This window comes from Marmota flaviventris, chromosome 2 (genome assembly GCF_047511675.1).
Source record: "Marmota flaviventris isolate mMarFla1 chromosome 2, mMarFla1.hap1, whole genome shotgun sequence".
Classification (NCBI taxonomy): Eukaryota; Metazoa; Chordata; class Mammalia; order Rodentia; family Sciuridae; genus Marmota; species Marmota flaviventris.
This window is the reverse complement of record NC_092499.1, coordinates 651,339-659,995: the sequence shown is the minus strand read 5'-3', so window position 1 is coordinate 659,995 and position 8,657 is coordinate 651,339. Positions and strand designations below refer to the sequence as shown.

Below are 8,657 nucleotides of genomic sequence, written 5' to 3'. Positions count from 1 at the left end.
AAATCATTTAGGGGACATGTTGCCTGGGTGAGCATGTGGTGGTCTGCAACTCCTAGAGGCCTCCACAGCAAAGGCTGTTCATGCTAAAGGTCAGATTACACTATCCATGATTCCTGGGGATACCCTGATGACTGTGAAGCCTACAGTCCAAGAACCCTCCACAGTGAGGTCTGCATTACCAAGGTAAGCATGTGGCCTGCATTTATCCTGGCCCTCACAGGAGGCACGCAGGCAAAACACTGACTTACATTACCCAGGATCCTCAGGAAATTGCAGCCCCCAAAATACTCTGTGGTGAGGGTTGCGGGGTAGAGAACTGAACTACACTACTCAGAATTCTTGGAGATGTCCAGGTGCCTGTGTGGCCTGACACTCAGAGGCCTCCACAGTGAGCTGTGCGGGCTGAAGGCAAGAATACAATACCAGAATCCCCCAGGGCCTGCAGCTCCCAGACACCTACCTCTTGAGGACTGCATGGGCAAGATTTGTATTGCACCACCCAGACTCCTCAGGGGTGTCCAGGCAGGCTTGTGGTGTGCTGATACTGGGAGCCTTGATGGTGAGGTCCACTTAGGTAGGATGGACTGCACTGCCCAGAATAATCACTAGCCTGCAGCTCTAGACCTCTGAGGTCAGGAATGCTTGAGCAAAGTGGACTACAATACCCAGAATTCCTGGGGCCTCAGAGCTGGGAAAAGCAACTATAGTGTGGGCTGCACCAACCCAGCACCAGGCTACAATGTCCATGATCCTGGGGGTTCTGAAGCCCCCAGATGCCTCTGTAGTGAAGGCTGCATGGGATATGAGGGTAATTCTGCTACTTGCAGTTCCCCATAGGCTTCTGGAGTGAGGGCTACATGGGCAGAACACCAGTCTCCACTGCCAGGGTCCTCCAGGGCACTTGGGATAGGATGTGGCACACAGCTCTGATGATCCTGCCTGGTGAGGGCTGTGTGGGCAGAACACCAAATTAGACTGTCAAGAATCTCTGGGAATAACTGTGCAACTCCCAGAGGCATTCATGGTGAGAGCTGTGAAACAAGGAAAGATAATTCAATCTAGAAGGCCCCAGGGCAAGGGGTGCACCCTGCAGCTCCCAGAGGCTGCTGGGGGGTCATGTGAGCTCAGGGTCTCACAACCTTGAAAGCACTCAACATGGGCTGGGATTTAACTGCTTTTCTTAAAACCCATGATGTTAAAATTCGGCAGTCCTTCCTTGGCTACATCACTCAGTCACTCAGTCACTTGTCTACACTTCGCAGAGGCCTCTGTGTTGACCTGCTTTTGGCCTTCTTCCCTTGGGCACAAGATTGAAGTGTCCAGGGTCTCCCTGCAGGTGCTCATATCTGTGCCTCTGCCTGCCTGGCCCCTGGCTACAGCAGTGCGTGGCCTGGTTGAGTCCAGGGACCCTTTTCTCTTCTCCTGAGATTCCACTTCTGGTGATGGCACAAATAAACACAGCCAGACTTAGTTAAAGAAGTGGGAACAGATCCTATTCAGTAATAGCTAAGGCTACAGAAAGGCACTGAGAGAAATAAGAAAGACTAGCCACCCTACTACCATTGCAGGTTAGCAGAAGCCTGCACTAGTAGTAGCCATCAGGGAGTGGTGCCTCTGCGCATGAGCAGAGTCTAGCACTGGGCGTGGTCATCAGGAGTGGTGCCTCTGCGCATGAGCAGAGGTACTGGGCGTGGCCATCAGGGAGTGGTGCCTCTGCGCATGAGCAGAGGCACTGGGCGTGGCCATCAGGGAGTGGTGCTTGTGTGTATGAGCAGAGTCTCTCACTGGGCGGGGTCAGCAGAGGACAGTGGCTCACGTTCCAACTTTGTCCTCCCTTCTTCAGGGTGAGGACTAGAGCTCTTGTCTCAGGAAAAACCGCGAGCGTGGTGGGTCAACCACCAGGGAGCGGCAGACCGGCCTCCGGGATACACGCAGCTTGAGGGTACTATGGGTCACGTGTGTGGGGATGCGGAGCTCCTCCTCAGACCTGCTTCGGCTCTGAGGAGGCCCTCCCAGCTCGGGGACGCTGGGTCCTCCGTGTGCGTCAGGTCTGAGGAGGCCCTCCCAGCTCGGGGACGCTGGGTCCTCCGTGTGCGTCAGGTCTGAGAGATCCCCCAGGTCGGAGACGCTGGGTCCTCCGAGTGCTTCAGGTCTGAGGAGATCCCCCAGCTCGGGGACGCTGGGTCCTCCGTGTGCCTGGGGTCTGAGGAGATACTCCCAGCTCGGGGACGCTGGGTCCTCCGTGTGCCTCATGTCTGAGGAGGTCCTCCCAGCTCGGGGACACTGGGTCCTCCGTGTGCCTGGGGTCTGAGGAGGTCCTCCCAGCTCGGGGACGCTGGGTCCTCCGTGTGCCTCGGGTCTGAGGAGGCCCTCCCAGCTCGGGGACCCAGGGTCCTCCATGTGCCTGGGGTCTGAGGAGGTACGTCCAGCTCGGGGACACTGGGTCCTCAGTCTGCGTCAGGTCTGAGGAGGTCCTCCCAGCTCAGGGACCCTGGGTCCTCCGTGTGCCTCGGGTCTGAGAAGGTCCTCCCAGCTCAGGGACCCTGGGTCCTCTGTGCATCTTGGATCTGAGGAGATATTCCCAGCTTGGATACGCTGGGTCCTCAGTGTGCCTGGGATCTGAGGAGATAATCCCAGCCCAGGGACCTTAATATGCCATGTACCTCGGGGCTGAGGCTGTGTTCCCAGCTTGGGGACCCTGGGTCCTCCATATGCCTCGTGTCTGAAGCAATACTCCACCAGCTTGGCACCCTAGGTTTTCTGTGCGCCTCTGGTCTGAGGAGGTAACTCCTAACTTGGGTACCCTGGTGGGTCATATGTATGGGACGGAGAGTTGCCTTCTTCTCATCAGACTCAAGCATACTCCCACCTTGGGGACAATGTGGTTCATGTGTATGGGGACAATGTGGTTCATGTGTATGGGGACTTGGAGCTTCCTCTTAGAGCAGACTCAGGAATACTCCCAGCTTGGGGACACTTTGTGTTGTATCTACAGGGACTTTAGGGTCCCTTCTATTTAGCCTCAGGGAGACTCACAGCTTGGGGACACTGTGGATCAAGGCTATAACTCCATTCTAAGACCAGCTGTGGGTCAAGGCTATAGGTACACCTAGAGCTTCATTCTTTTCAGACCATCCTCAGGCAGATGCCTGTCTTGGAGACACTGTGGGTCATGTGTGTAGGGTCATCCAGAGCTCCCTTCTCCTCAGAGCAACCTCAGAGGGATGCCTTGCTTGGGGACACTGAGTCATTTCTACAGGGACACTTTTCTCAGACTAGCCTTAGAGAGATCCTGGCTTGAGGATTCTGTGGGTCATGTCTATAGGCATGCCCAGAGCAACCTCAGAGAGATCTTCCAGAAACTTCTGGATAAATAGGCGGCAGGTGAGGAAAAGGTGGGAAGTGTGAAGAGAAAGCAGATTCACTCCCTGCGCCCATTTGAGAGCTGAGGAGGGAGCCTTGCTCTCCTTCATTATTTCAGCAAGGTTTACTTTGGGGAAACATCCCTTCAAGAGGCTCTGATTACTTGTCATCAAAACACAGCTACTTGGATGATTTCTGGCACAGAGGGAGGAGGAATTGTTCTAACTGCTTATTTTTACTGTGTTAAAGCAGGAAAAATATTTAAAAATGGAAAAGTAGACGTATGAAACCCACAAGGTTATTTAAGTTTAAATATGTTATTTCTAATAAGCCAGAATTTGTGAAAAAATAGTTCATGGATTTTATGGAACTAAATTAATCAAAATTTTGATTGAGAATACATTTTGTCTTTGGTTGAGCAAGTCAGTTTATTTGGCAGTGTATTTGTAATGGTATGCTAAATACTGTGTTGACATTCTACATCTGCTGAAATATCTTGACTATATAATGCTTTGGTATTACACCACAAAGTTAATTGAGGAAATTAATTTTAATTAATTGAAGTATTTATTTGAAGTAATGATTTCATTCTTTCCTCCTAGATCATGAACATTTTAAGTAAATCCAGAATTTGTTAAAAGTCAGTTAACACTCAACCGTGGACCCCTATGTTCCTGGTTTTTGTCCCAATGGGAGATCTGTAAGCATCATTTTAAACTTTTTAAGCTGATTGATCATTCATAGTTTTCTTATTTTAATCTTTTATTAATGTGTTTTTTACTAGGAAATTACCCATTCCCTCTAGGTTTCCAATTTTATGTAGTAGGTTTCTGCAGTTTGATTTTTAATTTCTTCTCTAACTTTGAACTTCTGCTAATTTTATCAACAATATTTTTAAATATACTTTTTAGTTTACCTTGTTTTGATTGAATTATCTTGTTTGACAGTTCTCATTATCTCAAAAAGTTTTAATTATCTTTTTCTTATTAAGGTCTTTGGGACAGTGTGTGTAACTTGGTGGCAGAGAACTTGCTTAACATGTGAGAGTCCCTGGGTTCCATTCCAGCACCACACACAGACAATATGTCTTTGACAGGACCCAAGTGTCAGGGGAATTGTTCAAAATATTATGTATTTACACACACACACACACACACACACAGAGAGAGAGAGAGAGAGAGAGAGAGAGAGAGAGAGATCTTTTCCAAATTGAGTTGAAGTTATTCTAAGCAAAATTTGCTAATCAATTTTATAGAAAGAAAGAGGATGGTGATTTTTAAAATTCCAGCTATTGATATTACATGATATTCCAGCTTAAAACCACTGAAATAATTACAGTGTGTAAGAGAAAAATCAATAGATTCTTTTAAAAAAACAGATACATTTACCAAAAATAGACTTTTTAAACAGACATTTTCTACTTTTTCAAATTTAGAAAGCATAATCGAATATCTTATTAAAGTCTTACATTCATCAAGTAGTTAGTTTCTCTTACTCCTTGCAAGCAAGGGAATTGACCTTCTAATAAGCATGCTTTATATATTGTCAGAAGTTCTTTTTGGAGAACTCTATTAAGTGTTTCTCATATACTCAAAATATCATTTAAAAGCATACCAATGACCTTTTGATTTCATCAATTTTAATTTCTTTTGAAATAATGTGTGTATATATTAGTACTTACTAAATATTACTTTGTGTAGGAAATGGCCTGATTTCATTTTATATAAATGCTGGTGCTCTATGTGCTTCAAAGGTAGTTTTTAGAATAGAGTTGAGTATAACTCTTATTTTGAAATCATTAAAAAAGTACATACACTTTTTACCACATTTTAATGAAGTAATATAGTGGATATTAGACATGTTAATATCATGAGCTGAAAAATAATTAAATATAGTTGAATTATTTTGGGGTGTTCAACATAATGGTTTCTACCATCTTCTATAAATGCCCCAGTTGTCTCATATTATATGCTTGGTTTGGAGTTATTCTTTTAAATTTATTTATGGTGATGAGAATTAAGCTCATAACCTTGACTATGTTAGGCAAGCAATGAATTTCAGCCCTTTTAAAATATTGTGTTGAGACGGGATTTTGCTAAGTTCCTGAGGTATTGAGGCTGGCTTCAAACTTTGTGATCCTCCTGCTTCAGTCTCCAAAATAGCTGTGATTACAGTTCAAAGTGCCTAGTATGGCCTAGAGAATTTTTATGTCATTATCATGTTTCTAATTTTTTTTTCACTCCAATACACATTTATTCAACTAAAACAAAACATCTTTAAACATATTTTAACAATGTACAAATACATTTACAACATAATCTGCTGATTAAAAGACTCCAACAAAGTTTCCAGTATCTCAACAGAATTTACAACTGCCTACAATAATTTGTAGATTGGTTTAGTTTACAGTTAAATATATTGCCTTGCTTAAGAAAAATTATTAATACAAATGTATGATTTATAATATCCCCATTATAGCAAGAAAAAAATAGATTCATAAAATGTCTTTAGGCATTTATTATGCCAAGTATTTAAATGATTATTTTTACTATGACATAAGAATAATATTCATTTAGTACTAAAAGATTTTATTAGTCCAGAGACCACTGAAGAGTTTCCAGGAAGTTCCAAAATAAAATATGACTATCCTTTCTATGAAATAAATAGAACAGCAGCAATCCCTGGGTATCCTTTAAACATAAACTATAAAGATTCCATTTATTATTTAGGCCTTAAGTATAAAAATAAAAGAAAATTTTAGAAACTATTTAACACTACCAGCCTGAATTTGTTTTTCACTTGTGCATGTCTAAGGTAAGCAATTTCAACATGAAGTATATATTTTAAATTAACATTTTTTTTCTTTTTAACTCATACACAAACCAAGTGTTTACTCTTAATCATGAAATCAACTTATTTCTGAAAATAACCTATAGAAATAGTATGTAAACACACATACCTTTGAGATAGATTAAGAACTTTTCTATATTCTATGGATCAAAATGCAAATATCTCTGTAACATATGTAAAATAACACATTAATTTGGGATATACGGATACATTAGTATATGCATACATATGTACACCATAAAATAAATTCTGACAATATTCTTAATGATATCATACTTCCCAGCCTTAACTATTAGAAAAAGAAAATTAAAACTTTGTTTTAAAAAATAAAACAGTTTTTATAGTAACTTTGCAAGTGAAAACAAAACAAACAAAAATCAATGCTCCTTTTTGCAACTGGACTGAGCTCTAAACAATTCATAATCAAGAATCTCTTCAGCCATTCCCCAAAATCACAGAAAACATAATTTTCTCTCTATTCAAGAAGTCTGTTCATTTCTGGTGTTTTGTCTTAAAAACTGCATTCCAAGATACCAGGTAGCCATGCTGGTTAAATTCTTCTGGCTGCCCACTTGCACCTAATGTAACCATACAGGTTGGCACCCTGTAGCACCACACCCATGATAACCATGCCAACCATTTTACTCTGAGGGAGAAGAGAGCACTAAAGTCAAATATCACCCACAGCACTGGACAGGCAATTAGTCCTAACCAAAAGATTCTTGATTCAACTTCTGAAACAGTTTTATTCTCCTGAGGAGATGCCTTCCTGGACTCAAACACCCAATGACTCTTTCCATCCTCATCAATATGATTCCATTACCCAAGGCCTACCATCAGTCTCTACCTGTGACATTCTTCACTGCCCAAAAGTCACATGACAACAACAAGATAATTGTCACCATACAAGTAATAAAGCTGCTGCTGAGCAATTCACAGAGAAGATAGACTATAATGGCACAGACTCAGAAGAACAAATGGAAAAATGATGCCACTGGATGTCGGATTTTAGATTTTCTTGGTCTATTAGTTTTATCTTCTTCTGCATCAAACAATGAAACATCTTCAGTGTCATCATTGCTGTCTTGAGTGCAAGGCTCTGCCAGCGTCTCCTATTCCTACATGATTGCAGGGTACCCCTACAGGGCAGGTCACAAGGGAGCTGAAGAGTTGCCCGGAGGCCGCACCCCTTTCACTTCCTCGCGTGCATGATGTGCAAGATGGGCCGAGGAAAAAGACCACCCGCACCCCACCCACCACACAGAGCATTTCTGTAGCCCAACATCGGATCCGCCAAGCGCTGGGCATTGGTTGAGGATGGGCTTCTCCTCTCCACACCCCCAAGCTTCCCAAGCTTGGGGATTCCTGGGTCACTCCTCCTATGAGGGCCTCGGAGCACCCAGATCACCTCCGCAACAACTACCCTTGGTCCTCCATCCTTCCCGCCCATTCAGCTCTCCCTCAAGATGGACAGCCAGAGGGGACACAACACAAAAACCCCTGTGCGCCTGGCTCACTCCACAAACCCTGTAGGAGGGACCCTTCCACCCGCCAAGCCTAGGCCACCCGCTCTCCTTGCCCACAGCCCCTCACCTCATGTTTCTAATTTCTTAATAATTTTCTAATCTATATTATAGCCATTTTCTCCTTCTAAATGGTCATCAAAGTCTTTTTTTATTGTTCTGAGAGGATATTTAATGTGAATATACTTTATGATGTGACACCTCTGGTCACAATAGGCTATTTCTATTGTAAGAGTATTTTGATTCTGATATTTTGATAGTATAATGTGAATGTACTTTATGATATGACACATCTGGTCACAATAGGCTATTTCTATTGTAAGAGTATTTTGATTCTTAACTGTTTTTCAGGCTTAACATTTTCCTAAGAGTGGTGATTGTTCACTTTCTATTTGATTACACAAATAAGGCACTGATTAAAAAAAAAATGTGGTGCTAGGGATCAAACCCAGGGCCTCCTGAATTCTGGATAAGGTATGCCACCACTGAGCTACATCCCAGCCCCATAGATTCTTTGTTTTTATTAGCTTTATGACTAGCTATATCAATGAGAAACTTACATAGAAATTCAACCACATTTGAAAACATTCAAGAGTTTGGGCATCCAATATTTTTTATGATTTCTAAAATATAATTTCCCCGTAAAACACGAGAATATCTAAGATCACTCATAAACCATGCTTCCATTGAAGTTTCTCTAGTTTTACCACTTCTGAAAAACATCATGGAGGAAACTGACTTTGATATTCTTTTAATTTTTTATTTTTTTAGAAAGCATCATAAGTTATTGTCACAAATTCTGTTTACATTTTTCGTTTAAATATTTTTCCTAGTGGCAAATATTTGATGCTATTATTGTTGAAGGGTATACATAGAAACAAACGAAAGATAAGAATTCCTTGGGATCAATGATTGATTCAC

At 42.5% G+C, this 8,657-nt stretch overlaps 1 pseudogene; it reads right to left on the bottom strand.

The window, feature by feature from the left end:
- Positions 1-6,503: 6,503 nt before the first annotated feature.
- Positions 6,504-7,416, bottom strand: LOC114084116 (Golgi apparatus membrane protein TVP23 homolog B pseudogene; annotated as a pseudogene).
- Positions 7,417-8,657: the final 1,241 nt, after the last annotated feature.